Genomic DNA, 9,647 nt, shown 5'->3' with positions numbered 1-9,647 from the left:
TTTTTTTTATATTTTACTTTTTAATCAGGGTTAAATGAGTTCCCCTGATATGTTTTGCCTCTTGTCATATCAACAGACACAAGTTGAAATATTGTAGAATGGCAGGTTTCCAGTCCCTACATGCCCACTTCACAGATCTGTGATCTCCCTTGCCAACTTTACATTATCTGCCCATGGATGTCTGCTTACAGTTCCTTGCACTTTATGGACTTCAACCTCCTCCATTAATTCTAGCAGTTTTGAGTTGCTTTATGTCAAGCATTGTGTGCCTCTTCTGAGCTGATTTCCATTGGTGGTAAATCAACAGTGCTCACAGGCACAAAAACATTGAACAAAATGATCATTCATTACAATCATTGTCTGAATGGTTTTATCTTCACAAGACTTGCGGGGATGCTATCCCACATGTCTTCGGACAGTAGGCAGAGGACACCTTTAACTGGTTGCCACCAATCGCAGGGCACACAAAAATGACCAACCATCCGTGTTTACACAAACACTCGGGGTAAATTTAGAGTGTTTGATCAGCCTGCCATGCGTGTTTTGGGAATGTGTGAGAAAACCAGAGAACATGGAGAACCCCCATTGAGGCCCAGGGAGAACCAACAAACTTCACACAAGGAGACCGGAGCTTGAATTGAACCTGGTACTTGTGCACAGAAATTCAACATGCTCAACACTTGACGACCGAAGCACCGTGCTAATTAGTATTTTGCTAAATAGTATTTTGATGCTAACGTTAGCATAGGAATGTCAAAGTGCCACTGACATTCGACTGTTTCATCGATGGTATTGTTTTATTGCAAATTAGAATCAGAATATTTTCACTCCACAAAGGCAAATCCTTCGGTCCATTCAACCTGAAGTGTACGATACTCATCATCTTTTTTAAAAGGGGGTGTTTTTTTGTTTCGACATGAACGCCACCTAGGTCAATATCATCCAATCAAAATTGCGCTTTCCGCCAACTGTCGCCCAAACAGGAAATGAACAGCAAAAAAGCGAGAATATGTATTTAGTTTTATCGGCGAGCCAGAGGCCATCATCAAAAGAGCCATATATGGCTCGCGGGCGATGGGCTCCTGACCTCTGCCTTAGTGTGAACCCTATTGACTACCCATCTACAGTAAATTCCATTTAATCCACTTATGTTCTCATGATAAGTGTAACGTGAGAGGAGGCAAAACGGGAAGAAAAAAAATCAAGTGATCCCCGGCCTCTCGAATGACAGAGTAGCAATTTTATGATGTCGACCAGATTATTCTCAAAGATGGATTGGATGAGTTGGAACACCGATTGATTAATGCATTGACTAGCGGAATGTGCTTCGGCCGTGACGCTGCTCAGCTGTTCTTCCCTCGGACACAACATTCAGACAGACATGCTGGAGAGGATGACTAATGAGTGGGGCGACCGCATATACTGATTGCGTCCATCTGTGTCAGGGTGATGTGTATAAAACGCTTGCCCTTGCCTGGATGCTGGAAATGATAATTATGCATAATGCGAAGACCATCCAGTCAAATCGAAATATAGCTTTGGAAAAAAACCCAAGAGATCTTAAACTCCTACTTGATGCCCCTGATTTTTGTTGTCTGAAACAAACAAACACATAAACAAACAAATAAATAAACAACCCAAAAATACATAAATACACAAATACATAAATTAATACATAAATACATACAAAAATAACATGACATGACATATTTCATGCATCTTCATTTCACATTGCATTTTAAATGCTTCTTTGGTGTACACTATTATATTCACATGCTTCTCTCCAGGTGATTTTGCACCAACAATCAACACCTTGCTGACAAATCTGATCCCATCATTCTCTTTGAAGCAGTGCAGCTGTCATCCATTCAGGTAAGCTTTTATCGCAATAACATCAGCTACCTCTCACTCGCCAGAACATGCCGGTAGCCATTGTGTCAAGGTTACTATTAGTTGATGCCAGGAAAAAAGGGGTGTTCAAAAAAGATTACACACATTGAAAAGATTGAAATGCAGTTAAGAATTTAGTCTGTGGAAGAGCCGTTGTGGATGAGCTGTGAAGAAAAGGTAATGTTTCATAGTGGGCTGGACATGGTTGTTGTTGTTATATAATTGTATGTGATAATTACATTTATGTTTATTACCTTGATTGGCTTTATTGATGAGTGCAGGGCAATTTAAGGCTGTTGGCAATGTTCTTAACTGCTATTTGACCATTAATTATGCAAATTATTGTTCAACTGACAAGCAGAAGAAAAAGACGGGTGGGTGGAGGAAGGAATTATTGGAATTATTCTGGTCCGAAAAGTTGTCGAGATGAGAAACATTTTTGTGTGCATCTGTCTCATTATTTTATTACACATATACAGTACTTGTCTGCAAAAAATACTCATGCAAGTTAAGGGGGGTGATATGTCGTTGTTGCTGTGATATTCATTTGTGGTTGTTAATGTGAAATATTGTACAGGAGTAAGAAATAAACACTCTGTATATCTCTCATGACACATGCTGTGTTGTATTGATCTGTTCCTCCACCCTTGTCATCAGTTTAACACACTAGCATTTACAACCCACCCCGTTATCATGTCCATGTCCAAACTTTATTTATTTATTTGTGTCTTTTTTTTCCAGTCGTGAATTCCGGCTTCCATTCAAAGCTTACAAATTGATCTGTTTGTCCCCAAAACAAGTAGATGGGGGCATAATTCGGATGTATGTAATTGCACCATTGTTATTAAATGAACCCTCTTGAGACATTGCAGAAGCACTGAAGATGGGAAATATTATATAGTAGCTCTATTATTGAGACAAGTCCCTTGCAGTGAGCGAAATGAATGCTAATGGTGTTCTAAAATGGGCTTTGTAAAGGATTAATCCGATTTGAGAAATGATCATTTCATTATATTGCCCCAAGTGCTGGCCCTGATCTGAACCAGACAGTTGGCTGAATTGGGAAATAAATGACAAGAGCGTGGGAAGCGAACATGGGTTCAAGGTCGAGTTTGTCAAGACCCCGGTGTTTCATTGCTTTGCTCCTTCTCACGTGCCAACTTTATTCATTTCCCAAAATGGCTGCATGGAACCGTTTCAAAGAGATGCATCATCCATCAACAACTAGATAAATTTGACTTGAAATGCATGCCTGATGCTTTTGGTGTCTTCACCTTCTCAAAGGATGATGCTAACTACTGTAGAGAGCTACCAAAGCGCTCACAATCAAAATGAAAAAAAAAATCCACCATTGCCTGTAGTACATCTTAAAATAGTTATGATGTTTCCACTGACAAAATGCAAATCCATTTTGCATGTTGGTCTGCAAGTGGAAAAAAATGAATCATATTCTTGGTACCACTATAAATTATCCTGCACCACTTTGCTCACTGCAAACATATGCGCGTGTGAGGGGGAAGTGATGGTGGTAACTTCATTGCGGGAGAACAGCAAAATGTGTATTCTAATGTGTCCCAAAGTGATGTCATTCCACCACAAAATGCCTTTTCTTTCTTAGAATGACCGACTTGATATATTGCTTACATAGAGATTCATTCATCATGTGAAAAGTGACAGCTAGCCTCATTTATGCATTTACCACCAATGGTGGGTTGTGGTAGACTGATGATGACAGACATATCCTGCAGGATCATCTGTCGAGAAGTAAATTTGAGTCGATATTGCATGCATGATGAAACAATAATATACAATGTATTGGCTGCATATTTGTTGATGTCTCCTGTATGGACTTATAAGAGGCTGAGCTTTGACTTTGGCACAAAGCCATTGAGGGGACATGGGATAAACTTTCCATACAACATACATCCAGAAAAAAATCTGCAAATTATGCTAAAGTTTTTTTGGGGTCATAAGACCCCCCCATGCTACCAATTGTATATCACAGCCGTGTTGGAACAGCAAAGGGTTAAACTAGCAGTATTAGATTCAGAAGCAAAAACTGAATAACGAAGGCATCCAATTTAAACATTTACGACCAGCATGTATGCAAGGCAGCAAGGCAGGCAAGGCTGCTTTCCGTTTCAGAACCACAAAAGGGGGGACAGCTCTACCACAGAGAGCAATGAAGGCAACAAACAAGAGCCTTCTGTGTCGATCCAGGCTATGCCAGGAATATACATGACAGGTGATGTCTAACAATGAAGGCAACGTACACTCGTGTGACATCAGCAGAGCTGCTCTTGAAATGCATACAAAACGGTATTCATTTTTAAAAGTCTCAAAAATAACTCTTCTCCCACACACTCCCATGAATGGGCTTGCTGCAGATTGGTTTGGTGATGAATAAAAAGCTGTTGCCTACTTTGCATTCAGAGGGTGTGCAGCATGGTGCAGTGTACAATTCTAGGACGGTGCGAATGATTCTTAATATAAGAAAACTTCTCAATGAAACATAGCCTGGCATATTTTTTTTTTTTTCAAAACCGCACGTGAGCTGGAGTTGAAGGCCCCCATGAGTGCATCAAAAAAGCAGCAATACTGACGGGAGTGCGGTGAAGCAATTCAAATCATCTGTCAAATCTTGCTTAAGATTTATCAGATATCGTCTCGGACCACAAAGAAACCATTGTTTCAAAATGTTATTTATGCTAATTAATTCGCCTTTACACTGTTACGACTAGGACAGTTGTGATAGAAATTCCCGTTATAATGAGACGTGAGACGAGTAGAGGGACGCACGCGCAAACACAAACACACTACATACTATACGCACACGCACACGAACACTCACACACAATCTTACTTGTTCATGTCGACAGCGTTATTGCTGAATGAGGCTTTTTGGGTGCGATCCGTCTTTTGGTCAAAACGCAAAAAAACTGCATTAAAAAAAAAAAAAAAATCCGCAATTCTCAGGCGAGCTTGCTCAACGCGGGACTATTTAGCCCCACTTTTACAACAGTAAGCATTCCATCCATCAGTCCAGATCTGGAATCAAAATGATGGTGATATATCCGATATTGCCACTTTCCACGACGCTCTTTGCGTTGAGGGACCCACAAGTGTTATTGCTCCAACTGCTCGACCCATTAATGTCCCACGCGTCTCTCGAGTTGGGGGATTTGTGGACTTGCACACTTGTTATTCCTTCACCGCTGTAAACGCACAAGTGTAATATCAATAAATCTTGCCACACGGTTTGTGATTCAGCTTCTATTCTAAAATGATATATCCTGGAAGAAAAAATAAAACTTTCATTCCTCATGAATGACCGTGTGTGACATTTGTTTTCAATATCGTCTCACTTTTGGAAATGTCACTTCGCAACAAAACAATTTTACATCCTTCCTACCGAATGTTATTTCGCAGCTCGGTGTCGGTGACGTTTTTTTGTCCCTTGAAAATGTGTGGGTTCGCAGAAAAGTCTCAATCGTAAATCGATATCACGTAACCTTATCATGAACCATTGAGGATGACAAACTCACCCCTAATCCAACGACAAGGAACGAAAAACCACTTCTAACCGCCACATTCGGCGGGAATCGTTATTGATGAATTGATATAATCACGTCGAAACTGGACCCGGGTCACGGAAGATGGGTTTCACTTCTGAGCCACACGCGTGGGTAAATCTTTCAAGTCTCACCTATCCACTTAGGCGATGGACACACGACGGGCACAGATAAGGCTGAGCACTTCTCATTCAAGTGTCCTTTTATCCGTCCTTCTTCTCCTCCTGGGTTGCAAACGCTTCGGGCTTGCGACCATAAAATCCGGTTTGCAGTCCGCGCATCGGGGCTTGCGTGAAAAAGGGATGCGAAGCATATCAGAGCGGGTTCTGGACGGCGCAGTACTGCGGACAGGCTAGAATTGATAAGCAGTCATTTGGGTTACCTCCGCCTGACAAAGTGCTCCCTCGATCACTGCTGCTGATTCAGGAGCAGAGCGGCAACACGTCGTTTTTCATCTCTTTCCTCAGTAGACATGTTGACCGCTCACTTGAACTTGCGTGGCTCCCAGAATGGCAAGCTCCGTTTAAAAATAACTCAGGTTCTGCGAAAGGTGTGTTCCATAATATTTTTTTGTGTGTGTAAGTGTGTCAAAATAGTTTTCCATGTGCACCAGTGTCAGAGATAGAGAGGGAGAAAAGAGGTTTAGATGCTGCGCATATGGGAGATTGAACCGCTCGTGTCTGGCAAAAAGGACACGACTGCCACCTGCCGATCCACCTGGTCGCTTTGCTGTAGTGGGATTATGCCCCGGGCGCTTTGTGCTGAGGATGTACTACATTTTATTTGCAGAGATCTCAGATTAATACCGGATATAGGTCTGAATTAAGTAATGCCACAGGACAACATTGTACGTACCTGCAACAGATACAAAAAATTGCCCTAAACGTCATTGGATTGATTTGTACAACCATTTGGCTCAGCTAGATCCAAACATGGCTGTGATTTTACTGTATTATGGTAATTCTGCATGTGGAACATGTTAATATTCCTAACGTCTCATTATATAACATTTATGGGGTATCACCATTCAATAAATCCACATGATGTATTTCAGTAGCCATAAAAAATAATTTAGCCCAATACAAAACAATATCAAGAGTATGTATGTTGCTGATGCCCCTCAAACACCTCAATTCAAGACGCAGATTTTTCATGTATTTGTCTCACAGTTGTTCCTGAGAGGTACCACTTACATTAAGGTAGTCAATTAGATTAGACTACATTCGGCTTTATTAGTTTCCTCCATACTAATTTGTCATGTCTTCTTTATGAAGACACTAGTGAAGCTTGTTCTACCGGACACACATTCCTTATGTGTTCTACATACTTGGCCAATAAAGATGATTCTGATTCTGATAAAGGTTGACAAGTGTTTTGGAAAAATCTTGGCTGGGCACCAAGCCTCCCAGACAAATGGTCCACCATCCACAAACGTCAATTACATTGTGATGGGTGAGCGGGGGTTGGCTATTGTATCCTGATTGAACAGGAGCCATCACAGGTCACCCCTGGGTATTGCAGCAATGGCTAAACCTCACTCACATGTTATAGCTCACATCTCACCTTTCATCCTGCACTGGATGCCCAATATACACGGATAAAAGCAACACACACCTCAGCACACTTCATGCTAGTAAACGTGGAAAGCCATCTAAATGCCAAAGTAAAGATACCATATGTCCAGGTTTCCGCATCTAATGTCATTTTTCTCAAATGCTGAACGGTGTTGCATCATTCATCTGTCTCCATAATTCTCCTGGCAGTCTCTATGTCCGTGGCATATAAAGAGCATCAATGTGTCTTATCCTTGTGTTGCTTTGTGTAAGCGGGTTCGGTAAATGATACAACTTCTGGATAGAGTTGAGGTTCTTTATTAGGACGGCTGTGTTGGTTGGAGGGAGAAGGCAATTGACATGTGTGGCTCTCGTAGGCTCTCATCAGACTGACTTGCAGCAGCGCGCATGCTCCTTTGATCTAAAGCCAGGCATCACTAGTAGAACATGCAAATACAATTTGCTCATATCATTACAATCCTTGCATTACAGACGCTTAACTCCCTTGCTATTTACTTTTCGTACCTTACTTTTCTTGGTTCTCAGAAAGCAACGCAAATGGATGCTATGCAGACTCGGATCACTCTTTGAAATATTGAACAGTGCTGTTCATTCTAATTCATTGTCACTGTCGAAGTGATTTAAACTGAGTTTGAGGGAATTTGCTAAATGGCAGACTTGCCAGTTGGGTTTGAATTAAAACTCTCACTGTAGTGTCAGATGCTGATTTTCTGGTGACCCAACTTCTCGATTCTGGTGTTATAAGCATCATGGGAACCATCAGTCTAGCACATACGTCTGTAAAGTGATGCTTTGGGATACTTAATTATTGTTGTACGAATCAATCAGTTTAATCACTGTTTGCGGTCCATATACATTTGAATGTTATGTTTGTCAATAGAGGCACCCGGCTAGAATGACACAACTCGGTCGATGTCGACACTCTAAGAGTATAGTAAAGATGTGCAACGTAAGCCATTGGACCTTGTTGGAAGGGCAAGATACTCAAGTCTCTTGGGGGCAGTAATTTTTCAAGTGGCAAGGGCAAAGCTCCTTATGTAAGGTCATACTTCAGCAGAGATTATTGCTTCTACTCTCAGCATTCTGATAAATACTGCAGAGAAACTGCTTGGCTTTAACGATGTGATTTTCGAAGAGACTGCATCCAACTTTAAATTGGTGAATTTTAACATCACAATGCTCTGCAATAATTTGATGGTGACAACCATGAAATATGATGTTTTGACAGAAGGAAGAAAACACATTGATGTGGCTTTTAGAGATGACTCAACTCACGCAGATCTCTTCCTTTTCCTTCGAGCATTATGTTGTCAGAGCCTGAATAATACATGTGTTGGAATGGAATTAGATAATGTAATAATCGTGTTGGGTATGCCATGTGGGTTTCCAGCAGAAAGAACACTGCATGTACCCCACTCAAGTCCTGCTATTCAAAATTGTTTGTTTACTTGGCCAATGTAGTGTTTTGGCTCAAAGAAAGAAAATCAAATTGCCTGAAGGAAGATTTTTTGACCAAATACACCTGATGTTGCAGTCTTTTTGAATCCTTTTTAAATATATTTTTATAAAATCGGACTATTATCATCAGTTTGAACACCAAAAAATCCGACAAGGAAAAAATCCGACTTCAACGGACAGTTAGGACGGCGGAAAAAATCATTGGCACCGCCCTACCCACTCTCGAGGACTTGCACACTGCAAGAATCCAAACTAGGGCGCGGAAAATCCTACTGGTCCCTCCGCACCCTGCCCACCACCTTTTCCAGCTACTCCCCTCAGGCAGGCGCTACCGATCCATGCGCACCAAATCCAGCAGACATTTAAACAGCTTCTTCGCCCAAGCCATTGGCAGTGCATCACATTTCACAGTCTTACTAGCACAACAGACACAGATTAGTGGTGACTCCTGGTTGGGGAGAGCCAACCACTAAGGAGGCAAAAACGCGTTGAACCAAGGGTTAATTTCATTACTATGCTTCTCATCTGAACCTCATTAACCAAGAAATGCCCCAGGACATTTAACTGGGTTTTTGTATCAAAAATGGGACTCAATGTGATCTTTGACACCTGACTAACAAAAATTGTGTTGAACCTCAATGTGGTTCAAAGTTGATGGTTCAAATTCGATTCCTGGCTTTCCTGCATGCAGTTTGTGAGTTTTCCCGTCTGGTCGCTTTTACATTCCAAAGACATGCAGAATAAACTTGACAAAGGCCACATTTTCTGCAAGTGTGAATGTGACAGTGATTTGTATCTTCTCCAAAATAAATATTAAAAAAAATGAATGCAGTGATTTTAAAATACTTTGCAGCCAAAATTCAATTGACAACTTGACAAAGGGTATTTCTACAAGTTATAGATTTCCGTAATAAAATGTTAACATTGGGCAATAACAAATAGGCAAATTAAAATTGTGTTTCATTCATTCATTCATTCATTCATTCATTCACTGTTTGTCATTGGTCGTTTGCTTTGGGATCCAGCTACTCTTTTTGTTCCGATGACACAGCTCTCACTCTGCCTCGTTCGGAACGTGACACTCAAGTTGCCAAATCTGTTCTAGCATGGGGGATCTCAAACTGACCCATGTTAGCAAATCGTAAATTACAAA

At 41.1% G+C, this 9,647-nt stretch overlaps 1 protein-coding gene across 4 annotated transcripts in view; it reads right to left on the bottom strand.

The window, feature by feature from the left end:
• Positions 1-6,049, bottom strand: part of LOC148898243 (leucine-rich repeat-containing protein 4C-like) — a 50,055-nt gene extending 44,006 nt beyond the window's left edge. For 3 of the 4 annotated variants that reach the window (XR_016115071.1, XM_088997353.1, XM_088997355.1), the window contains exon 1: positions 5,597-6,049. The gene's annotated coding sequence lies outside the window, so the exon portion shown is untranslated. Of the gene's footprint in view, positions 1-4,753 lie in introns of all 4 variants that reach the window. The other variant, XM_088997354.1, reaches the window with a different exon arrangement.
• Positions 6,050-9,647: the final 3,598 nt, after the last annotated feature.

Source organism: Hippocampus bargibanti, linkage group LG05 (assembly GCF_051943395.1).
Source record: "Hippocampus bargibanti isolate YZ-2025 linkage group LG05, ASM5194339v1, whole genome shotgun sequence".
Classification (NCBI taxonomy): Eukaryota; Metazoa; Chordata; class Actinopteri; order Syngnathiformes; family Syngnathidae; genus Hippocampus; species Hippocampus bargibanti.
Note: the sequence above shows the minus strand (reverse complement) of the source record. Positions and strands in the feature narration are given on the sequence as shown.